The sequence below is a fragment of the Bombina bombina genome, chromosome 6, assembly GCF_027579735.1.
Source record: "Bombina bombina isolate aBomBom1 chromosome 6, aBomBom1.pri, whole genome shotgun sequence".
In the NCBI taxonomy this organism is placed as follows: domain Eukaryota; kingdom Metazoa; phylum Chordata; class Amphibia; order Anura; family Bombinatoridae; genus Bombina; species Bombina bombina.
Window position 1 is genome coordinate 231,961,462 of NC_069504.1, and position 26,071 is coordinate 231,987,532.

The 26,071-nt window shown below is 41.1% G+C and overlaps 1 protein-coding gene across 1 annotated transcript in view; it reads left to right on the forward strand.

The window, feature by feature from the left end:
* The window catches only part of PAWR (pro-apoptotic WT1 regulator), a 367,225-nt gene that overhangs the window by 335,845 nt on the left and 5,309 nt on the right, over positions 1-26,071 (forward strand). The window lies entirely within an intron of this gene.

The following is a 26,071-nucleotide window of genomic DNA, read 5'->3' on the forward strand; positions in this document are numbered from 1 at the left end:
GTTGTTCGCGCTCTAAAATTCTATTTAGATGCTACAAAGGATTTTAGACAAACATCTTCCTTGTTTGTTGTTTATTCCGGTAAAAGGAGAGGTCAAAAAGCAACTTCTACCTCTCTCTCTTTTTGGATTAAAAGCATAATCAGATTGGCTTACGAGACTGCCGGACGGCAGCCTCCCGAAAGAATCACAGCTCATTCCACTAGGGCTGTGGCTTCCACATGGGCCTTCAAGAACGAGGCTTCTGTTGATCAGATATGTAGGGCAGCGACTTGGTCTTCACTGCACACTTTTACCAAATTTTACAAGTTTGATACTTTTGCTTCTTCTGAGGCTATTTTTGGGAGAAAGGTTTTGCAAGCCGTGGTGCCTTCCATCTAGGTGACCTGATTTGCTCCCTCCCTTCATCCGTGTCCTAAAGCTTTGGTATTGGTTCCCACAAGTAAGGATGACGCCGTGGACCGGACACACCTATGTTGGAGAAAACAGAATTTATGTTTACCTGATAAATTACTTTCTCCAACGGTGTGTCCGGTCCACGGCCCGCCCTGGTTTTTTAATCAGGTCTGATAATTTATTTTCTTTAACTACAGTCACCACGGTATCATATGGTTTCTCCTATGCAAATATTCCTCCTTAACGTCGGTCGAATGACTGGGGTAGGCGGAGCCTAGGAGGGATCATGTGACCAGCTTTGCTGGGCTCTTTGCCATTTCCTGTTGGGGAAGAGAATATCCCACAAGTAAGGATGACGCCGTGGACCGGACACACCGTTGGAGAAAGTAATTTATCAGGTAAACATAAATTCTGTTTTTTTTAAAATTTCCCAATGTTTGTTAATAATTTTTAGAACCTTTTTAGAGATGGCATTATACTCAGATTATTCTATTTTTTTTAATCTACTTTAGACTTTTTACATTGAAGCATTTTCTAGGGTTCATATCTACTTCTTTTATTTGTTGGTTAATTAGAGAAATTGGATACCTCTTTCTAAAAAATGTTCCCCCATCTCCTGTAATAATTTCACTCTTAATAACTGCCTGCGGGGAAGGATCTCAATCAATCTAGGTGGGTGGCAATTGTATAATGTAATGTTATTTCTATCCATTTCCTTAGAATAGACATCAGTATTTAAATTCCCCCCATCTTATTTATTCTAGCATCTATCAATTTGAGATTTACTATACGTCAACTTGAAATTAATATGGGTTGAAACCTCATTAAGCTCTTGTACAAACTGTAATAGTCTGAGCGTCACTCCTCCATATGACAAAAATGTAATTGATATAGCGCTACCAAGTGTCGCCGTATTGTAAAAACGGCCTATTTGTATATACAAAGACATTGGCATATGAAGCGGCGACATTCGTCCCCATCGCAGTCTCCTGTTTCTGGACAAAAGTTGGTCTTGAAACAGAAAAAGGTTGAAATCCAATACCAAAAATAGCAGTTGCATAACAAAATCATTCTGCATTATATTCAGCAAACCACTGGTGTTTAAAACATACTCCACAGCCCCCATACCACTCATATGAGTTATAGAGGTGTATAGACTTACTATATCCATGCTAAAGAGAACACCTTTTCCTTCAGGTATCTCAAAATTTTCCAACTTATTTAAAAAGTTTCCTGTGTCTTTTATATAGGAGATTCTTCCACGTATGGTCTTAGTTTTCTATCCAAATATATTGATACATTTTCCAAGATTGAATCATTGATGGCTACAATTGGATGACTTGGTGGGGTCTTATGATTCTTATGAATCTTGGGAAGCGTGTAAAAAAATAGGGATCATTATATCCTTATGAATCAGAAAGTTTTTTGTTTTTTTAAGTAATTAGCCCATAATTACATGCATTATCTATACATCTTTCTTTCTTAAGACACGGTGAGTCCACAGAATAATCAATTACTGTTGGGAATTACACTTCTGGCCAGCAGAAGGAGGCAAAGAGCATCACAGCAAAGCTGTTAAGTATCCCTTCCCTTCGCACAATCCTCAGTCATTCTCTTTGCGTTCTGAGCAAGGAGAAGGTAACGTTTAGGTGTCTGTTAAAACATTTCTTCTATCAAGATTTTATTATTTTGAAAGCCGGAGCAAGTTTGCTCTGATCTTTCCTGACAAGCTGGGTCTAGCTGTACTCCACGTTAGTCCCTTTAGTAAGGCTGTGGTAGCTTTCAAGCAGTTAAGAATTTGTGGGGTGGGCCTCACTGTGTTTTCCTGACAGATTTGCTGCCCTCAAACAGAATGCCAGAGTAGGCTTACTCTGTTCCTTCTTCTATCCACGGGTCTCTGTGAGGAGTGGCTTCCTCTCATGCCAGGTGAGCTGTCCTCCTGCCGGACAGTCAATGGTGCAGGTAAGTGCCGTTTTAATTTCTAATAGAAAGCCCTGGCACTACAGTAGTTTGCAGCTGAACCATATATGGAACTTTATTCCTGAGAGTCAGGATATTTAGGCAGGATGCAGGGCACTGCGTGGTGGTATCTTAGAGAATCAAAATCATTGTGAGACTGCTTATAGATGCAGTAGTTAACTTTATTAAATGTATGGCTGTTTGGAGTGACTAATGTGGTTTGGACACGGAACTGTCTATGACTAGAAGAGGCGTGGCTTCTCTCCCCAGGCTCAGCGCGTGCTTTTACTTTTGGCGCCGTTGTTTTACTTCCTGTGTAACGGCATCTATGAACCCCTCTATGAACCCCTCTCTTTGCGGAGCTGCTCTGGTTTCATTCGAATCCATATTCAACTTAGCAGGTAGGCACCTCAGCTTAGTGTTGAGGTGTAGAGGCTGCGCAAGAGGTTTCTTTCTAAGTTTCAATATTTGTTTCTTTCTAATTACACGGTGAGTCCACGGATCATCTTAATTACTGTTGGGAATATCCCTCCTGACCAGCAGGAGGAGGCCAAGAACACCACAGCAAAAGCTGTTAATACCACTCCCCCTACCCACAATCCCCATCATTCTCTTTGCTTGTATCAGTTGCAAGGAGGGGTAAAGTTATGTGTCTGATTCTTCAATAAAGAATTTATTTTTTAAGCAGAGCAAGTTTGCTCTGGTTTTCTTTGGGGTTTAGCCGTAGTCCATGTCAGTCTCTTCAGTAGAGCAAGTGGTGGCTTTTAAGCATTTGGGAACTTGTGCGGTATAATCCCCACTGGGCCTCCCAAGTAATTTCATGCTGCGCTTGGTTGAAAGTTTGAGTACGTTTACTCAGCCTTTTCTTTTTTCCACAGGTCCATGTGAGATGTCCTGCTGCCAGACAGATTTTTGAGGTAAGTGCCTATTTCTTTCCCGGTTTTGTTATAGGAGAATTTGGCACTTTGACAGTTAAGTCTAAATATAAAATCAGCCTTCTAGGTTAACAGTTTATTGTATGGCAGTTGTGCAGGCACTGGGGATGTTTGGCTCAGTTTATTATGTTTTCATATTGGTGTACATGTTTCTCCAACATTGGTGTGTCCGGTCCACGGCGTCATCCTTACTTGTGGGATATTCTCTTCCCCAACAGGAAATGGCAAAGAGTCCCAGCAAAGCTGGTCACATGATCCCTCCTAGGCTCCGCCCACCCCAGTCATTCTCTTTGCCGTTGCACAGGCAACATCTCCACGGAGATGGTTAAGAGTTTTTTGGTGTTTAAATGTAGTTTTATTCTTCTATCAAGTGTTTGTTATTTTAAAATAGTGCTGGTATGTACTATTTACTCTGAAACAGAAAAGGATGAAGATTTCTGTTTGTAAGAGGAAGATGATTTTAGCAGACAGTAACTGAAATCAATTGCTGTTTCCACACAGGACTGTTGAGATGAAGTAACTTCAGTTGGGGGAAACAGTTAGCAGTCTTTTCTGCTTAAGGTATGACTAGCCATATTTCTAACAAGACCATGTAATGCTGGAAGGCTGTCATTTCCCCTCATGGGGACCAGTAAGCCATTTTCTTAGTTAAACATAAAAGAATAAAGGGCTTCAAAAAGGGCTTAAAAACTGGTAGACATTTTCTGGGCTAAAACAATTGCTTTACTAGGCATATTATGCAGATTCTAACTAATTATTGGTATTATAATCTTGGGGAATGTTTAAAAAAACGGCAGGCACTGTGTTGGACACCTTTTTCAGATGGGGGCCTTTCTAGTTATAGACAGAGCCTCATTCTGGGACTGTATAGGGGTTAAATGTAAAAACGGCTCCGGTTCCGTTAATTTAAGGGTTAAAGCTCTGAAATTTGGTGTGCAATACTTTTAATGCTTTAAGACACTGTGGTGAAATTTTGGTGAATTTTGAACAATTCCTTCATACTTTTTCACATATTCAGTAATAAAGTGTTTTCAGTTTGAAATTTAAAGTGACAGTAACGGTTTTATTTTAAAACGTTTTTTGTGCTTTGTTGACAAGTTTAAGCCTGTTTAACATGTCTGTACCATCAGATAAGCTATGTTCTATATGTATGAAAGCCAATGTGTCTCCCCATTTAAATTTATGTGATAATTGTGCCATAGTGTCCAAACAAAGTAAGGACAGTATTGCAACAGATTATGATATTGCCCAAGATGATTCCTCAAATGAGGGGAGTAAACATGATACTACATCATCCCCTACTGTGTCTACACCAGTTATGCCCACACAGGAGGCCCCTAGTACATCTAGTGCGCCAATACTTATTACCATGCAACAATTAACGGCTGTAATGGATAACTCCATAGCAAATCTTTTATCCAAAATGCCTACTTATCAGAGAAAGCGCGATTGCTCTGTTTTAAACACTGAAGAGCAAGAGGACGCTGATGATAACTGTTCTGACATACCCTCACACCAATCTCAAGGGGCCATGAGGGAGGTTTTGTCTGATGGAGAAATTTCAGATTCAGGAAAAATTTCTCATCAAGCTGAACCTGATGTTGTGACATTTAAATTTAAATTAGAACATCTCCGCGCACTGCTTAAGGAGGTGTTATCTACTCTGGATGATTGTGACAATTTGGTCATTCCAGAGAAATTATGTAAGATGGACAAGTTCCTAGAGGTTCCGGTGCCCCCCAACGCTTTTCCTATACCCAAGCGGGTGGCGGACATAGTAAATAAAGAGTGGGAAAGGCCCGGCATACCTTTTGTTCCCCCCCCTATATTTAAGAAATTATTTCCTATAGTCGACCCCAGAAAGGACTTATGGCAGACAGTCCCCAAGGTCGAGGGGGCGGTTTCTACTCTAAACAAACGCACTACTATTCCTATCGAAGATAGTTGTGCTTTCAAAGATCCTATGGATAAGAAATTAGAGGCTTTGCTTAAAAAGATTTTTGTACAGCAAGGTTACCTTCTACAACCAATTTCATGCATTGTTCCTGTCACTACGGCAGCGTGTTTCTGGTTCGAGGAACTAGAAAAATCGCTCAGTAAAGAATCTTCGTATGAGGAGGTTATGGACAGAGTTCAAGCACTTAAATTGGCTAACTCTTTTGTTTTAGATGCCGCTTTGCAATTAGCTAGATTAGCGGCGAAAAATTCAGGGTTTGCTGTCGTGGCGCGCAGAGTGCTTTGGCTAAAGTCTTGGTCAGCGGATGTGTCTTCCAAGACAAAATTGCTTAACATTCCTTTCAAAGGTAAAACATTATTTGGACCTGATTTGAAAGAGATTATTTCAGACATCACTGGGGGAAAGGGCCACGCCCTCCCACAGGATAGGTCTTTTAAGGCTAATAATAAGCCTAATTTTCGTCCCTTTCGCAGAAACGGACCAGTCTCTAATTCTGTATCCTCTAAGCAAGAGGGTAATACTTCACAACCCAAACCAGCCTGGAAACCAATGCAAGGCTGGAACAAGGGTAAGCAGGCCAAGAAGCCTACCACTGATACCAAAACAGCATGAAGGGATAGCCCCCGATCCGGGACCGGATCTAGTGGGGGGCAGACTTTCTCTCTTTGCTCAGGCTTGGGCAAGAGATGTTCAGGATCCTTGGGCGCTAGAAATAGTTTCTCAAGGTTATCTCCTGGAATTCAAGGAACTACCCCCAAGGGGAAGGTTCCACAGGTCTCACTTATCTTCACCAAATAAAGAGACAGGCATTCTTACATTGTGTAGAAGACCTGTTAAAGATGGGAGTGATACATCCAGTTCCAATAAGAGAACAAGGAATGGGATTTTATTCCAATCTGTTCATAGTTCCCAAAAAAGAGGGAACATTCAGACCAATTTTGGATCTAAAGATCCTAAACAAATTTCTCAGGGTACCATCGTTCAAAATGGAAACTATTCGAACGATCCTACCTACTATCCAGGAAAATCAATTTATGACTACCGTGGATTTAAAGGATGCGTACCTACATATTCCTATCCACAAGGAACATCATCAGTTCCTAAGGTTCGCTTTTCTGGACAAGCATTACCAGTTTGTGGCACTTCCATTTGGATTAGCCACTGCTCCAAGGATTTTCACAAAGGTACTAGGGTCCCTTCTAGCGGTTCTAAGACCAAGGGGCATTGCAGTAGTACCTTACTTGGACGACATCCTGATTCAAGCGTCGTCCCTGTCAAAAGCAAAGGCTCATACGGACATCGTCCTAGCCTTTCTCAGATCTCACAGATGGAAGGTGAACAAAGAAAAAAGTTCTCTGTCCCCGTCAACAAGAGTTCCCTTCTTGGGAACAATAATAGATTCCTTAGAAATGAGGATTTTTCTGACAGAGGTCAGAAAATCAAAACTTCTAAGCTCTTGTCAAGTACTTCATTCTGTTCCTCGTCCTTCCATAGTGCAGTGCATGGAAGTAATAGGATTGATGGTTGCAACAATGGACATAGTTCCTTTTGCACGAATTCATCTAAGACCATTACAACTGTGCATACTCAGACAGTGGAATGGGGATTATACAGACTTGTCTCCGACGATTCAAGTAGATCAAAAGACCAGAGATTCACTCCGTTGGTGGCTGACCCTGGACAATCTGTCACAGGGAATGAGCTTCCGCAGACCAGAGTGGGTCATTGTCACGACCGACGCCAGCCTAGTGGGCTGGGGCGCGGTCTGGGAATGCCTGAAAGCTCAGGGTCTATGGTCTCGGGAAGAGTCTCTTCTCCTGATAAACATTCTGGAACTGAGAGCGATATTCAATGCTCTCAGAGCTTGGCCTCAACTAGCAAAGGCCACATTCATAAGGTTTCAGTCAGACAACATGACGACCGTTGCATATATCAATCATCAGGGGGGAACAAGGACTTCCCTGGCGATGAAAGAAGTGACCAAGATAATTCAATGGGCGGAGGATCACTCCTGCCACTTGTCTGCAATCCACATCCCAGGAGTGGAAAATTGGGAAGCGGATTTTCTGAGTCGTCAGACATTCCATCCGGGGGAGTGGGTACTCCATCCGGAAATCTTTGCCCAAATAACTCAATTATGGGGCATTCCAGACATCGATCTGATGGCGTCTCGTCAGAACTTCAAGGTTCCTTGCTACGGGTCCAGATCCAGGGATCCCAAGGCGACCCTAGTAGATGCACTAGTAGCACCTTGGACCTTCAACCTAGCTTATGTATTCCCACCGTTTCCTCTCATCCCCAGGCTGGTAGCCAGGATCAATCAGGAGAGGGCCTCGGTGATCTTGATAGCTCCTGCGTGGCCACGCAGGACTTGGTATGCAGACCTGGTGAATATGTCATCGGCTCCACCATGGAAGCTACCTTTGAGACAGGACCTTCTTGTTCAGGGTCCATTCGAACATCCAAATCTGGTTTCCCTCCAACTGACGGCTTGGAGATTGAACGCTTGATTTTATCAAAGCGTGGGTTTTCAGATTCTGTAATAGATACTCTGATTCAGGCTAGAAAGCCTGTAACTAGAAAAATTTACCATAAAATATGGAAAAAATATATCTGTTGGTGTGAATCTAAAGGATTCCCATGGAACAAGATAAAAATTCCTAAGATTCTATCCTTTCTACAAGGTTTGGAGAAAGGATTATCTGCAAGTTCTCTGAAGGGACAGATCTCTTCTTTATCTGTTTTACTTCACAAAAGACTGGCAGCTGTGCCAGATGTTCAAGCATTTGTTCAGGCTCTGGTTAGGATCAAGCCTGTTTACAGACCTTTGACTCCTCCCTGGAGTCTAAATCTAGTTCTTTCAGTTCTTCAAGGGGTTCCGTTTGAATCCTTACATTCCGTAGATATTAAGTTATTATCTTGGAAAGTTTTGTTTTTGGTTGCAATTTCTTCTGCTAGAAGAGTTTCAGAGTTATCTGCTCTGCAGTGTTCTCCGCCCTATCTGGTGTTCCATGCAGATAAGGTGGTTTTGCGTACTAAGCCTGGTTTTCTTCCGAAAGTTGTTTCCAACAAAAATATTAACCAGGAGATAGTTGTACCTTCTTTGTGTCCGAATCCAGTTTCAAAGAAGGAACGTTTGTTACACAATTTGGACGTAGTCCGTGCTCTAAAATTCTATTTAGAGGCTACTAAAGATTTCAGACAAACATCTTCCTTGTTTGTTGTTTATTCTGGTAAAAGGAGAGGTCAAAAAGCAACTTCTACCTCTCTTTCCTTTTGGCTTAAAAGCATTATCCGATTGGCTTATGAGACTGCCGGACGGCAGCCTCCTGAAAGAATCACAGCTCACTCCACTAGGGCTGTGGCTTCCACATGGGCCTTCAAGAACGAGGCTTCTGTTGACCAGATATGTAAGGCAGCGACTTGGTCTTCACTGCACACTTTTGCCAAATTTTACAAATTTGATACTTTTGCTTCTTCGGAGGCTATTTTTGGGAGAAAGGTTTTGAAAGCCGTGGTGCCTTCCATTTAGGTGACCTGATTTGCTCCCTCCCTTCATCCGTGTCCTAGAGCTTTGGTATTGGTTCCCACAAGTAAGGATGACGCCGTGGACCGGACACACCAATGTTGGAGAAAACAAAATTTATGCTTACCTGATAAATTACTTTCTCCAACGGTGTGTCCGGTCCACGGCCCGCCCTGGTTTTTTAATCAGGTCTGATGAATTATTTTCTCTAACTACAGTCACCACGGTATCATATGGTTTCTCCTATATATATTTCCTCCTGTCCGTCGGTCGAATGACTGGGGTGGGCGGAGCCTAGGAGGGATCATGTGACCAGCTTTGCTGGGACTCTTTGCCATTTCCTGTTGGGGAAGAGAATATCCCACAAGTAAGGATGACGCCGTGGACCGGACACACCGTTGGAGAAAGTAATTTATCAGGTAAGCATAAATTTTGTTTTTTTGTTTGTGTATTAATGGCTACCGAGAGGTTTGTTAGGCCACGCCCACAATAGGCGGGCTTATCTGAGATAGCAAGGGCATTTTTGTCACCCTTTTAACTTTTTCCTGTTGTTCCTGGATGTTGCAGCTCTGTTGCATAGCTCCTCAGAGGTGGTTCAGCGTTCTCTCTGGTGTGGCTGTATGGGGGTCCGGATCATTTTCTGACTTTGTTTCCGGCAGCAAGGAGGTCAGGTAGGCATCTCAGCAGAGCTTGCTGAGGTGTGGAGGTTGCCTGTTGTTTTTTTGTGGGGCTGTTGCTCTGTTTATATTTAAGTTTCTGTCGGAATTTCAGGGACTATAACATTTGTGTCTCTTTTTGCTTTCATTTTGTGAAAAAATTGTTGCTGCAAGATTTATTGTGCAGTTTATTTAAGGATTTTCTAGTTTAAAAAAAAAAAAAGTCTGTTTAAAATTTAAAGGGACATTAACGTTTTTTTGTTTCATTATAATTCTGATTTGAACTTAGAAATTTTTTATTGATTAAGGTTTTTTCCTTTGGAATAAGATGGACCAAGAGGCCCTGCAAGCTGCTGCTTGTTCTCTATGTTTAAATACTAATGTTGAGCCTCCTATCCCTTTTTGTTCCTCTTGTATTGAGAGAACATTACATTACATTACATTACAAGTATAGACTTTTTGATTCTGAGCCTTTATTGTCTAGGACTGATGTTGTTCAGGAGTCTCCTGTTCAGGCTAATCCGCAGCTTTCTCCTCATACGTCCCAATCTTCTGCAGTGCCCTGTGTTTCGTCTCAAGTTGGTTTTTCCTTGCATGATATGGCTACCCATATGTCCTCAGCAGTATCTGAGGCTTTGTCTGCTTTTCCTATGTTACAGGGAAGCGCAAGAGGAAGTATAAGGTTTCTGATTCTGTTGCAATTGTGTCTAGTGTTTCTTCTCATAAGTCTGAGGAGGAAGATACTTCAGTAGCATCTGAGGGCCAGTGGCTTACATCAATCATCAGGGAGGAACTCAGAGTTCCTTGGCCATGACAGAGGTAGCCAAGATTATTCAGTGGGCGGAGATTCACAACTGTTGTCTGTCTGCTATCCATATTCCAGGGGTGGAGAATTGGGAAGCAGATTTTCTGAGCAGACAGACTTTTCATCCGGGGGAGTGGGAACTTCATCCAGAGGTATTTTCCAGCTTGATTCTCAGTTGGGGGCAGTCGGAGTTGGATCTCATGGCATCTCATCAAAATTCCAAGCTCCCGAGGTATGGGTCGAGGTCAAAGGATCCTCAAGCTCTTCTGATAGATGCTCTGGCAGTTCCTTGGACTTTCAGTCTGGCATATGTGTTCCCTCAGTTTGCTCTTCTTCCTCGGGTCATTGCTCGGGTCAAACAAGAGAAGTCATTGGTGATTATCATTGCTTTGGCGTGGCCTCGTAGAATCTGGTTTGCAGATCTGGTGGAGATGTCTTCTCTTCTCTTCCACCTTGGTGTCTTCCATTAAGGAAGGACCTGCTTCTGCAGGGTCCCTTCCTTCATCCAAATCTTGTTTCTCTGAAGCTGACTGCTTTATTCTTTCTAAGCGTGGTTTTTCTGAGTCAGTCATTGAGACTATGATTCAGGCTTGTAAGCCTATGACTAGGAAGATTTATTATAAGATTTGGCGTAAATATTTGTATTGGTGTGAATCCAAAGGCTATTCGTGGAGTAGAGTTAGGATTCCTAGGATTTTGTCTTTTCTCCAGGAGGGTTTGGAGAAAGGTTTATCTGCTAGTACCCTGAAGGGTCAAATTTCTGCTTTATCTATTTTATTGCACAAGCGCCTGGCGGATGTGCCAAATGTTCATTCTTTTTGTGAGGCCTTGGCTAGAATTCGGCCTTTGTTTAAGTCTACTACTCCACCTTGGAGTCTTAATTTGGTTCCTAGAGTCCTTCAACAGGCGCCGTTTGAACCTATGCATTCTTTGGATATTAAGATGTTATCTTGGAAGGTTTTGTTTCTGGTGGCTATTTCTTCGGCTCAAAGAGTTTCGGAGCTTTCAGCCTTACAGTATGAATCACCTTTTCTTATTTTTCACTGTGATAAGGTAGTTCTGCGTACTGCCTTGGGTTTTCTTCCCAATGTTGTTTCTGATAAGAATATTAATCAAGAGATTGTTGTTCCTTTTTGTCCTAATCCTCCTTCTCATAAGGAGCATTTGTTGCACAACCTGGATGTGGTTCATGCACTGAAATATTATTTGCAGGCGACTAAGGATTTTCGCCAGTCTTCTTCTTTATTTGTTTTTTTTCTGGGAAGCTTAAGGGAAAGAAAGCTACGACTACTTCTCTTACTTGTTGGTTGAGGAGTATTGTTCGCTTGGCATATGAGACTGCTGGTCAGCAGCCCCCAAGAGAATCACGGCTCATTCCACGAGGGCTGTTTCATCATCTTGGGCTTTCAAAAATGGAGCTTCTGTAGATCAGCTTTGCAAGGCTGCAACTTGGTCATCTTTGCATACGTTTTCTAAATTTTACAAATTTTATACTTTTGCTTCAGCAGAGGCATCTTTTGGGAGAAGGGTTCTTCAAGCAGTGGTGCATTCTTTTTAGGTTAACTGTCTTGTGCCTCCCTTATCATCCGTGTCCTCTAGCTTGAGTATTGGTTCCCAACAGTAATTAAGATGATTCGTTTGAGCCTATGCATTCCATAGATATTGAGTTGTTATTTTGGAAAGTTTTGTTTCTTACTGCTATCTCTTCTGCTCGGAGGGTTTCTGAACTCTCAGCTTTGCTTACCAGATAAATGTATTTATTTCTAGACACTGTGAGTCCACGACCCACCCTTATTTTCAGACAGTTTTTTTTATCTAAACCTCTGAACCTTGTGTTATTTCCTTTCTCTCCTTTTCCTTCACTGTGGTGCTCTTTGCCTCCTCCTGCTGGCCAGGAGTGATATTCCCAACAGAAATTGATGATTCCGTTGACTCACCGTGTTTAGAAATTAATACATTTATCAGGTAAGCATAAATTTTGTTTCTTTTGCAAGATGTACCGAGTCCACGGATTCATCTTAACTTGTGGGATATTGTCCTTCCTGACAGGAAGTAGCAAAGAGAGCACCACAGCAGAGCTGTCTATATAGCTCCCCCCTTAACTCTACCCTCCAGTAATTCTCTTTGCTGGCTCTAAGCAGGAAGGGTAAAGAGAAGAGGTGTTAAACTGTTAGTTTTATTTTATCTTCAATCACGTGTTTGTTATTTTTAAATGGTACCGGTGTTGTACTATTTACTCTCAGACAGGACATAGATGAAGATTTCTGCCTGGAGGATGATGATCTTAGCATTTGTAACTAAGGTCCACTGCTGTTCCCACATGAGCTGAGGAGTACAGGAAAACTTCAGTGTGAGGAACGGTTTCTTGCTATACAGCAATGAGGTATGTTCAGTCATATTTTCTGAAGAGACTGTGTAAACTCAGAAACGCTGACAGTGTCCCCTTTAGGGGAAAGGGAAGCAGTAATCCTAGTGTTATCAGAGGTTTTTACTAGCTTGCATAAAGGGTTAATTTTTTTGTGGGCACTCAGTTTGTTATGTGAATTTGGGACAAACGTTTTTGTGTCTGGGAGTAACGTTTTCTGTTTTACGGGACATTTGCTTGAGGGTTCTTTGGGGTTGTTTATACCCCACATGGCTTTTGTGTAGGCCCCAGCAACATCGAGTGAGGTGGGCGGGGCCTACATTTACAAGCAGCAAGCAACTTCTCCTGAGGTCCTGAGAGTCTTCTGAGGGACTAATTGAAGCTTTAAACCCCATATTATCGCTTCCTAAGGGCAGGTAGGGCCACAGCAGAGCTGTGGCAAGGTGCTTAGGGGGTTTTAACTGGTTTTAGACAATTATCAATCCGTTTTTTTCATTTGGGGGTCTATTGCTTTTTTACTTGTGGTGCAATCCTTCTAAAGCTTAGTGGGTACACTGTTAAAATTTCTGAATTTTTGAAGCAATTTTAACCTGTTTTGCAGTTTGTGTATGCCTTTTTTTCTCTTAAAGGTACAGTACCGTTTTTGCAAATTGTGTTTTTTTCATTAAAGTGTTTTCCAAGCTTGCTTACTTCATTACTAGCCTGTTAAACATGTCTGACACTGAGGAAACTCATTGTTCAATTTGTTTAGAAGCCATTGTGGAACCCCCTCTAAGAATGTGTCCCAATTGTACTGATATGTCTATAAATTGCAAACAGCATATTTTGACTTATAAGAATTTGGCATTAAATGATTCTCAGACAGAAGGAAATCAGGTTTCGCCATCTAGTTCTCCCCAAGTGTCACAACCAGTTACGCCCGCACAAGCGGTGCCAAGTACTTCTAGTGCGTCTAATTCTTTCACCTTGCAAGATTATGAAGGTGAATGAATGAATACTACCCTCACAGAGGTTTTATCTAAGCTGCCTGGGTTGCAAGGGAAGTGCAGTAGCTCTGGGTTAAGAACAAATGCTGAGCCTTCTGACGCTTTAGTAGCCGTATCCGATATTCCCTCACAATGTTCTGAGGTAGGGATGAGGGATTTGCTGTCTGGGGGAGAGATTTCTGATTCAGGAAAGATGTTCCCTCAGACAGATTGATATGACGAGCAAACCTGAGGGAGGTTTTAGCTACTCTGGATGATTGTGACCCTATTGTCGTTCCAGAGAAATTGTGTAAAATGGACAAATATTTAGAGGTTCCTTTTTACACTGATGTTTTTCCAGTCCCTAAGAGGATTTTGGACATTGTTACTAAGGAGTGGGATAGACCAGGTATTCCGTTCGCTCCCCCTCCTGTTTTTAAGAAAATGTTCCCCATTTCTGACACCATAAAGTACTCATGGCAGACGGTCCCTAAGGTGGAGGGAGCTATTTCTACTCTGGCTAAGCGTACAACTATACCTATTGAAGACAGTTGTGCTTTCATTGATCCTATGGATAAAAAGTTAGAGGGTCTCCTAAAGAAAATTTTTGTTCATCAGGGTTTTCTTCTTCAACCTATAGCGTGCATTGTTCCGGTAACCACTGCAGCTACTTTTTGGTTTGAGGCTCTAGAAGAGGTTCTTCAGGTGGGAGACCCCACTAGATGATATTTTGGACAGAATTAAGGCCCTTAAGTTGGCTAATTCTCTTATTACAGATGCCGCTTTTCATCTTGCTAAGTTTGCGGCAAAGAATTCAGGTTTTGCCATTTAAGCGCGAAGAGCGTTATGGCTTAAGTCCTGGTCAGCTGATGTGTCATCTAAATCTAAGCTTTCTTTCATGTAATTAGCAAGAGTCCATGAGCTAGTGACGTATGGGATATACATTCCTACCAGGAGGGGCAAAGTTTCCCAAACCTCAAAATGCCTATAAATACACCCCTCACCACACCCACAAATCAGTTTTACAAACTTTGGAGGTGGTGAAGTAAGTTTGTGCTAGATTCTACGTTGATATGCGCTCCGCGGCAGGTTGGAGCCCGGTTTTCCTCTCAGCGTGCAGTGAATGTCAGAGGGATGTGAGGAGAGTATTGCCTATTTGAATGCAGTGATCTCCTTCTACGGGGTCTATTTCATAGGTTCTCTGTTATCGGTCGTAGAGATTCATCTCTTACCTCCCTTTTCAGATCGACGATATACTCGTTTCAGTACTGGTTTGGCTTTCTACTACGTGTAGATGAGTGTCCTGGGGTAGGTAAGTCTTATTTTCTGTGACACTCTAAGCTATGGTTGGGCACTTTTATATAAAGTTCTAAATATATGTATTCAAACATTTATTTGCCTTGACTCAGGATGTTCAACGTTCCTTATTTCAGACAGTCAGTTTCATATTTGGGATAATGCATATGAATAAATCATTTTTTCTTACCTTAAAAATTTGTCTTTTTCCCTGTGGGCTGTTAGGCTCGCGGGGGCTGAAAATGCTTCATTTTATTGCGTCATTCTTGTCGCGGACTTTTTTGGTGCAAATTTTTTTTTCTGTTTCCGGTGTCATACGTGTCGCCGGAAGTTGCGTCATTTTTGACGTTTTTTTGCGCCAAAGGTGTCGGCGTTCCGGTTGTGGCGTCATTTTGCCGCCAAAAGCATTTAGGCGCCAAATAATGTGGGCGCCTTTTTTGGCGCTAAAAAAATATGGGCGTCACTTTTGTCTCCACATTATTTAAGTCTCATTATGTTGTGCTTCTGGTTGCTAGAAGCTTGTTCTATGGCATTTTTTTCCCATTCCTGAAACTGTCATTTAAGGAATTTGATCAATTTTGCTTTATATGTTGTTTTTTCTATTACATATTGCAAGGTGTCCCACGTTGAAGCTGAGTCAGAAGATACTTCTGGAAAATCCCTGCCTGGTGCTGGAGCTACCAAAGCTAAGTGTATCTGCTGTAAACTTTTGGTATCTGTTCCTCCAGCTGTTGTTTGTACTGTGTGTCATGACAAACTTGCTAATGCAGATAATATTTCCTTTAGTACTGTTACATTACCTGTTGCTGTTCCGTCAACATCTAATACTCAGAGTGTTCCTGATAACATAAGAGATTTTGTTTCTAAATCCATTAAGAAGGCTATGTCTGTTATTCCTCCTTCTAGTAAACGTAAAAAGTCTTTTAAAACTTCTCATTTTTCAGATGAATTTTTAAATGAACATCATCATTCTGATACTGATATTGGTTCTTCTGATTCAGAGGATTCTGTCTCAGAGGTTGATGCTGATAAATCTTCATATTTATTTAAACTTTATTTTGGGTGTGGATTATTTTTCAGCGGAATTGGCTGTCTTTATTTTATCCCTCCCTCTCTAGTGACTCTTGCGTGGAAAGATCCACATCTTGGGTAGTCATTATCCCATACGTCACTAGCTCATGGACTCTTGCTAATTACATGAAAGAAAACATAATTTATGTAAGAACTTACCTTATAAATTCATTTCTTTCATATTAGCAAGAGTCCATGAGGCCCACCCTTTTTTTGTGGTGGTTATGATTTTTTTGTATAAAGCACAATTATTCCAATTCCTTATTTTTTCGCACTTTTTTCTTATCACCCCACTTCTTGGCTATTCGTTAAACTGATTTGTGGGTGTGGTGAGGGGTGTATTTATAGGCATTTTGAGATTTGGGAAACTTTGCCCCTCCTGGTAGGAATGTATATCCCATACGTCACTAGCTCATGGACTCTTGCTAATATGAAAGAAATGAATTTATCAGGTAAGTTCTTACATAAATTATGTTTTTGACCATCCCTTTCAAAGGTAAGACCCTATTCGGGCCTGCACTGAAAGAGATCATTTCAGACATCACTGGAGGGAAGGGTCATGCCCTCCCTCAAGATAAGTCAAATAAGACATGGACCAAACAAAATAATTTTTGTTCCTTTCGAAACTTCAAGGGTGGTCCCGCTTCCTCTTCCCCTGCTGCAAAGCAAGAGGGGAACTTTGCTCAATCCAAGCCAACCTGGAGACCTAACCAGGCTTGGAACAAGGTTAAACAGGCCAAAAAGCCTGCTGCTTCCACTAAGACAGCATCAAGGGGTAGCCCCCGATCCGGGACCGGATCAAGTAGGGGCAGACTTTCTCTCTTTGCTCAGGCCTGGGCAAGAAACGTTCAGGACTCCTGGGCCGTAGAAATTGTAACCCAGGGGTATCGCCTAGATTTCAAAGATTCTCCTCCAAGGTGGAGGTTCCATCTTTCTCAATTGTCTGTAAACCAGACAAAAAGAGGCGTTCTTACGCTGTGTAGAAGACCTTTTTACCATGGGAGTGATCTGCCCAGTTCCGAAAACAGAACAGGGGCAAGGTTTCTACTCCAATCTGTTTGTGGTTCCCAAAAAAGAGGGAACCTTCAGACCAATTCTAGATCTCAAGATCCTAAACCAATTCCTAAGAGTTCCATCCTTCAAGATGGAGACCATTCGGACTATTTTACCAATGATCCAGGAGGGTCAATATATGACCACCGTGGATCTAAAGGATGCGTATCTACACATTCCTATCCACAAAGATCATCACCAGTTCCTCAGGTTTGCCTTTCTGGACAGGCATTACCAGTTTGAGGCTCTTCCCTTCGGGTTGGCCACGGCGCCAAGAATCTTCACAAAGGTGCTAGGGTCCCTTCTGGCGGTCCTAAGGCCGAGGGGCATAGCAGTGGTGCCTTATCTAGACGACATCTAGTTCAATTCAAGCGTCGACTTTCCAATATGCAAAGTCTCACACGGACTTAGTGTTGGCGTTTCTAAGATCTCATGGGTGGAAGGTGAACATGAAAAAGAGTTCTCTTATTCCTCTCACAAGAGTTCCATTCCTGGGAACTCTGATAGATTCGGTGGACATGAAAATATTTCTGACGGAGGTCAGGAAATCAAAGATTTTAACCACCTGCCGAGCTCTTCATTCCATTCCTCGGCCGTCAGTGGCTCAGTGTATGGAGGTAATCGGACTTATGGTAGCGGCAATGGACATAGTTCCGTTTGCTCGCTTGCATCTCAGACCACTGCAACTATGCATGCTCAAACAGTAGAATGGGGATTATGCAGATTTATCTCCTCAGATAAATCTGGATCAAGAGACCAGAGACTCTCTTCTTTGGTGGTTGTCACAGGATCACCTGTCCAGGGGAATGTGTTTCCGCAGGCCAGAGTGGGTTATTGTGAAGACGGACGCCAGCCTACTGGGCTGGGGTGCAGTCTGGAATTCCCTGAAAGCACAGGGTTTGTGGACTCAGGAGGAGGCCCTCCTACCGATAAATATTCTGGAATTAAGAGCGATATTCAATGCTCTTCAGGCATGTCCTCAGCTGGCTTCGGCCAGATTCATTAGGTTTCAGTCGGACAACATCACGACTGTAGCTTATATCAATCAGGGGGGAACAAGGAGTTCCTTGGCGATGATAGAAGTTTCCAGGATAATCCGATGGGCAGAGACTCACTCTTGCCATCTATCAGCGATCTATATCCCATGGGTGGAGAACTGGGAGGCAGATTTTCTAAGTCGTCAGACTTTTCATCCGGGGGAGTGGGAGCTCCATCCGGAAGTGTTTGCTCAACTGGTTCAGCTATGGGGCACACCAGAATTGGATCTGATGGCGTCTCGTCAGAACGCCAAACTTCCTCATTATGGATCCAGGTCAAGGGATCCTCAGGCAGTACTGATGGATGCTCTAGCAGTACCCTGGTCATTCAACCTGGCTTATGTGTTTCCACCATTCCCTCTCCTTCTGCGTCTTATTGCCAGAATCAAATAGGAGAGAGCTTTGATTCAAGGTCCATTCAAGCATCCAAATCTAATTTCTCTGCAACTGACTGCTTGGAGATTGAATGCTTGATTTTCTCAAAGCGGGGTGTCTCTGAGTCGGTCATAGATACTTGATTGAGGCTCGAAAGCCTGTTACCAGGAAGATCTATCATAAGATATGGCATAAATATCTTTTTTGGTGTGAATCCAAAGGCTACTCATGGAGTAAGATCAGGATTCCTAAAATTTTGTCTTTTCTCCAAGAAGGATTGGAGAAAGGATTTTCTGCTAGTTCCTTAAAGGGACAGATATCTGCTTTGTCTATTCTGTTGCACAAGCGTCTGGCAGATGTCCCAGACGTTCGGGCTTTTTGTCAGGCTTTAGTTAGAATTAAGCCTGTGTTTAAACCTGTTGCTCCACCATGGAGTCTCAATTTAGTTCTTAAAGTTCTTCAGGGGGTTCCGTTTGAACCCATGCATTCCATAGATATTAAGCTTCTATCTTGGAAAGTTCTGTTTCTAGTTGCTATCTCTTCAGCTCGAAGAGTTTCTGAACTATCTGCATTACAATGTGACTCTCCTTATCTTGTTTTCCATGCTGATAAGGAGGTTTTGCGTACCAAACCTGGGTTCCTCCCTAAGGTTGTTTCTAACAGGAATATCAATCAGGAAATTTTTGTTCCTTCTCTGTGTCCTAATCCTTCTTCTAAGAAGGACCGTCTGTTGCACAACTTGGACGTGGTTCGTGCCTTGAAGTTTTATTTGCAGGCAACCAAAGATTTTCGCCAATCATCATCTTTATTTGTTGTCTATGCTGGAAAGCGTAGAGGTCAAAAGGCTACGGCTACCTCTTTCCTTTTGGCTGAAAAGCATAATCCGTTTGGCTTATGAGACTGCTAGACAGCAGCCTGCTGAAAGAATTACAGCTCACTCCACTAGAGCGGTGGCTTCCACATGGGTTTTTAAAAATGATGCTTCTGTTGAACAGATTTATAAGGCTGCGACTTGATCTTCGCTTCATATCTTTTCAAAATTTTACAAATTTTATACTTTTGCTTCTTTGGAGGCTATTTTTGGGAGAAAGGTTTTGCCAGCAGTGGTGCCTTCCATTTAGGTTCCTGTCTTGTCCCTCTCTTCATCCGTGTCCTAAAGCTTTGGTATTGGTATCCCACAAGTTAGGATGAATCCGTGGACTCGGTACATCTTGCAAAAGAAAACAGAATTTATGCTTACCTGATACATTTCTTTCTTTTGCGATGTACCGAGTCCATGGCCCGCCCTGTCTATTCAAGACAGATAGTATTTTTTATGTAATCTTCAGTCACCTCTGCACCATATAGTTTCTCCTCTTCTTCCTTGGCCTTCGGTCGAATGACTGGGGGGTGGAGTTAAGGGGAGAGCTATATAGACAGCTCTGCTGTGGTGCTCTCTTTGCTACTTCCTGTCAGGAAGGACAATATCCCACAAGTTAGGATGAATCCGTGGACTCGGTACATCGCAAAAGAAAGAAATTTATCAGGTAAGCATAAATTCTGTTTTTTCAATTCCTGTTTTATTTTCAGTACCATTTCAAATTGTGCGACCTCATACACTTCACTTTCTTATAATTGTTGATGTATTTAATTTATGTAATACTTCTTATCCAGAATAACAGTAGCCCCACCCTTATCTGCTGGCTTCAAAATAATAGATTAATTATCCCTTAGTGTTTTTAATGCTTTAAATTAATTATTACTTAGATTACATTCAGTGTTTGTTTGTTTTTATTCTTCATCCCTTTTAGTACTTAATTCTTCTACCTCACTAGAGACCAATCTTATAAATGTTTCAACACTAACGTCAACTTGTATTGGATTAAAGTTACTTTTGTTCATTAACCCCAATGTGCCTAAGCTCACACTATTAGAATCATGTTCTTTTATACTGACAGTCTCCATTTGGTTTTGTGAGAAAAAGACTTTAATCTAATCATCTGAAAAAAACCATTGTAAATATTTACTTAAAGAAAAAAAAAATCACTCCTTTCCTTAATAGGACAGAAGGATAGTCCTTTTTCTAATAGAGACTGTTCGCCTGGGCTCAGGTCAAAATTTGAGAGATTTACCTCTAGTGTATGTTGCTCCTTGTCACTCTCTGTGGTTGTTTCTGTGGTCTTGTACTCCGCTGGTGTAGATTTTGTCCTTTTGTTGCGGTGCCGCCTGCCGCCTCTTCGCGGCCTCCAACCAATTCCCCCTGAGATGAATCTGAATTCTGAGAGAGGCTTTCATAGTGTTTTCGAGATCTGGATTGTTGACGTCTCCTAGAGTTGGAAAATTTCTTCCAGGTGTCGTCTCTATTTGCTGACTGCCCCCTTCAGGTAGTCCTGCTCATCTCTGTAAAATTTCTTACCCTTGTGGTCTTCAATTGTGGCCTTTAGTTTGGCTAGTTCCTTATTCAGATTATTTGTTCCACCTCTTCTATCGATGCTATTTTCCTTAGCTCCTCCTCCAACTTGGTAAGTTAGGCTTTCTGTTTTGTTTTGTTTTTGTTTGAATAATTTTTATTGAGGTCAGAAAAATAATGATATTACATCTTGTGCATAGCGAATCAGCAAAAAATACAGATACAAAAAGCATCAAATGAATATATATACTGACAAAAGGAAATAAAAAATATAAACTTAGATGTAATACCACAAGATGATGACAGAGGAAAAGAGCAGACCTCACATTTTTTGGGTTTTTTTGTAACCTAAAGACAACAGAGAATAGAAAAGCACTGGTGTATAATAATAAACAAAGTACAATCTATACTAGAAATCAAACACTGTAATAAGGGAGGGGGGGACAATAGAATGGGGGGGAATATACATCAACAGATGTGCGGTATTGTATAGCCAAGTGTGGAGAAATATTTGCAAAGCAAGTACAATAGCTGAGTATAAATAGGGGGGAAAGGTGTTACAAGGAAAACCACAAGTGACACTGGAGTATACCAGAGTACTTAAGGGTAGGGAAAGGGGGGGGAGGGAGGAGGGGTGGAGGTCAATCATACAGTATAACAAGAATGAACCAGATTTACTAATAGCATTTAATAGCATTTAAGAACCCCATCCGGACCAGAACAGCCTACCTGAGAGTGAATGGGAATCATCAGTACTGTAAAGTGTCTGCCTACGCTAACTCAACCACCACTAAAAATGCAGGTGTCTGGCAACTAGCCATAATACTATGGTTAAGCATAGAATAGGGATATTTAATACAATGATGGAAATGGGAGACTAAGGGAAGCAGAATATATTCTAAGTCAAAATAACCTCAATATTATGAGGGGCTTGTCTCCATAACATCACAATATAGTATAAACTACGTTGATTTTACATAAACATATGCATGGCTATGTTAATACTGATAAATCAAATTGTCTGGACGTGGGCCCTACACCCAGCAACAAAGAAACCATACATGCAGGTACACATAAGTTTATTACTAAGGCAGTATATAGTGAGTGATGCTTAACTGAACATGAGTGAGGTGATTATAGTATAACCAACCTATGTCTGACCTTATGTGGGGTACAGAGTAAGTAAATCTGAAATCTTCCCTTGTCAATGAAGAGGTTAACCATTATATAGACTAAAAAGCAAGAGAACACAAAGTATCAAGGGCCCCCCTACATACATCTTAACCAAAAAACATTTGTAAACAGGTGACCCTTGGCACTCACATTGGGCTAGTTGAGCTATAAGGTAGGCAGATGCAACAGATATCCGTATATCCCCTTACATCGTAGCATAGAGTGGTGTATACTTATTGGAAAATAAATATTAGCTGTAAATATATGTAGGGGAGGTGTCTAGTGAAAAGATCGATATCACCATATAGTGGACAAAAAAGTAGCATAAACATCTTAAGCTTAAACTTGGGGCTAGCTATCCATTATGTTTGTCAAATTATATTAAACAGCAAAAATAAATATAGAAGTCCTATATTCAGGGCAGTAGCTATCTCTACCTCTAGCGTATTCCAATTGTACCAAGTTTCCCATAATGTGCTGTAAAAACTTATATGTTACTACAAGAGAGACTATATACAGTATCCGCATGGGCAAGTGAAAAGGTAGGGTAAACTAAAAGGGATGTGCGATAAGCGAAATCACATTGCCTGAACATCCTAAACTTAAAATATGTTTGCTACACTCAGCAAAACTCTGCCTAACCCCACAATCCCCTGTGCATATAAACATTAAGAAATATCCACGTGTCTAAACATATAATTTGGTGAAAACCTTTTATAAAGCTCTTGCAAAAGTCCAGGGCGTAAACTTAAATCATATATAAACAGAGTGCAAACATGTCCCATATAAAGCAATAATCAAATATAATTAGAACCATGTGACAACAAAGGAATAAGTAGATTAATGGAGCAAGTATTCAGGGAGGTGTAAGAGTAACCCCATTTTCCCCTTACTGAGTGTTCCCGTTAGTAATTAAATACCAATGATAAAGAGTTAATCCACTTTCACAAGCCCATAGGGGACTAATAGGGTTTTGAAGAATACAGTCCGCTGCGTCACACATCAACAGAAAAGGTTAAACAATAATTTAAAGTGCAAACAAAGCTGAGTTAGGTCAAGAGAAACCCAGAACCAGACTTCACCAATTGACCGTATTAGCCTGCTTCAAAGTAGGTCAAAGGCAGCCCAAGACCTAGCATTAGTCCTTCACCCTGAAACACCTGATCATCAAAGCCATCTCGGTCACACAACGGAGCATAATGGAGCTGCAAGCTCGCCGGTAGCAAAAGACTGCCTTCTGTTGTCCCACTCTGCAGCAGGCGCTCATCAAGGCTATCCGAGTGTAAAGCGTAGCCTCCCCAATTCGGCACAGCTTTAGCCCCTGCAAAAGACACTGACACTTCTTGCTCGGTCCTGCCGACACAGAGCTGAGGGGAAACTGCCTGAGCATTGCTGCCATCTGCGGGGACCGCGCACATTGCGCTCAAAGGTAGGTTCATCAACAAGTCCAGGTCCTTTCTAAGATATGCCGGGTCAATAATCAAGCTGGAAACAGGATCTGTAGTAAGGGAACCCCATAACCAGCATCAGAGTTCAGCCCATCTTTGCTGCAGTGATGATAAACGTCTTCCTGCTGTGGGAGATCAGCATGGCTGCGCGAAATCTCAGGAGTCGACGCTGTAATACAGCCATTCTGGGAAATAGTAGAAGCGGTAGGGTTCACAGTATGGGTAATTGTGATTACACAGATACTCAACGAAACCGGAAGTTAGTTTACAACCAACACATCCGGTCAGTTGGTATAAAAGGCTATCAGTGATTACTAGAAATCAGTCTTGATAAAGGCCTGGCAGGGCCGAAACGCGTAGACCAGCATTGGTAAGCCTGATTTCATTGAAGTCCATTATTGTTTTATGTATTACACATTGGATTTATTTTTCTTTCCACAGGATATTTTTTATGCAATTCGTTGGTGAATAAACTCTCTAAATCCCAGGAGACTACAAGTCTCAACATTTCCTTTACCGGATAAAGAGTTATTGGCACATAGTGAATACTACTGGTTTATCCACTTTTGAATTTCCATTTTTTGATTTTTGTTTTTATTGTTCTTTATACACCTTTGTTGAAGGATCACTATTGACTATTTTTTCGTTTTTTATATATATTTTTTGGTTTTTGGATTCACTGACATACTTTTGGATTTGTTAACTGTGTATCACGATCTTCCACTACAAATTTTTTTTTTACTATTTTTTGAATATAAGCTGGATTAACTTGATTTGTAATAATCACACTGACTTTTGGGACAAGTTTTCTGAAGCCATTGTTTTGGGACACATAAATCACATTTTTTCTTTATTTGGATACAACACTCAACTTTAGGAATCTATTGGATGTATTTCTAAGATCACATTTTCAGTACCGGACTCCAACAGAGTTTTTATCCTAAGACATTTAATATATTTTTAATATATTTCTAATATATATTTTTAATGTATTTTTTATTATTTGCAATTGTACTATCAGAAGTGTAATTCTCTGCAAATACACTGTCATTTGTGTTTAAACATTGTCTTTTGTGTTTAAACATTGTCTTTTATTAGTTGTATAAGCACATTGTTTTAAACTGTCATGGATCCATGATTTTTATAATTTATTAATTTAGGATTTTTTGCTTATTGTTGTTACACATTGAATGTACTAAATTGTTGTATTTCAAACTATCTCACCTAGCCTCCGTTAGTTGGCGCCTGGTTCACTCCTATTCTCACAGTATGGGTAATATGGCAATTAGCAGAATATTATCCTCTCTCACCACTCTGCTAGCGAAGCACTCGTATAAAGTCCGTTCTAGGTTGTCAAAGTGAACTTGTAAAAGCTGCGTCACAGCTAGCTGCCAGCCATGTGTAGTCTCCATTATAGCCCGACTTCTAAGTAACTGAGAACGACCATCCAAAAGCTCCAAATGTCACCATTGACGTAGCGCTTGATAGGGGTCCCTTTTATTGCAGTAATAGTTGCTTTAAATATCGATATATATCGGTCATAACATATGAAAGCCAGGAGCTCTCGACACACGTCTGGTTCCCTTGAAAGCTGGCTCCGCCCCCTGGCTTTCTGTTTTTTAATACCTTGCTGTAGATATTCGACCGTTAGCACAATGAGGTTGAAGAAACATTTATTCAAAATATAAGAGAACTTCTTACAATACTCTACATTATTACACATAAGGGTCGGTCTTACACTCATCCTCAACCCTCTCGGTATGCACTTTACATGATGATAGTCTGCTAATGTCGTTGCGTGAAGTTAATATGCTACATTCATTTTTGATAGTCTCTTATATGTTTTGGATGAGATCTCTGTTGGTGGGGTCTGTAGAACATTCCTTGAACCACACACTAAAGTAGTAATACAAGCAGCATGTAAGTCAGAATATGTGAGTGTCTTTGGTTGCATCATTAGTTTCTTCCATTTTGTATGATTTTGCTCCATGTCGGCAAGCTTTTCACTATCAGGCCCTTAAAGAGACGTTAAACACCTTGTAATAAATTATTGATTTCTGTGTAGAATAAAATATCAGCCAAGTCTTAATGTTTTTAAAACAAATTAACATCCTTTTTACTGCAATTATTTTTTCAAATCAAAACTCCTCCCACCATTTGCCTTATTTGGAAAAGCCAATCAATTCTTGAATCTGTCAACAACAAGGCTAATCATGGTCATAATAATAATAGTATAAAGTACATTGTTTTGCATTAAAGCTAGTTTCTCTGAATGGGTGAACACTCCAGCACTCGCCTTACCTTATTATAAGTGCATGCTGTCGGTCTCTGCACACAGACCGATTCATCGGTAAATCCATATGACAGCAGCACTTCTTTCTTATATAAGTTTCTTTATTAGAAATACATCCACAAGTGAACAAACACAGACAACATTTTGATTAATTGGTCTTCCTATATAAAATAATTAGAAAAATGTTTTCCTTGAAAATGTTGATGACTCTTTGAATAGAGCAGCATATGAGTTGTAATTTGTGTAATATAAAGTTTGACCCAGGAGGCACCCACATAGAACCTTTGAAATTGAAAGAGTTAACATAAAATATGGGAGGTGCTTAACAGGTATTTAAATACGTGTTATAGACTGTGTAATTAGTGACATGACTGA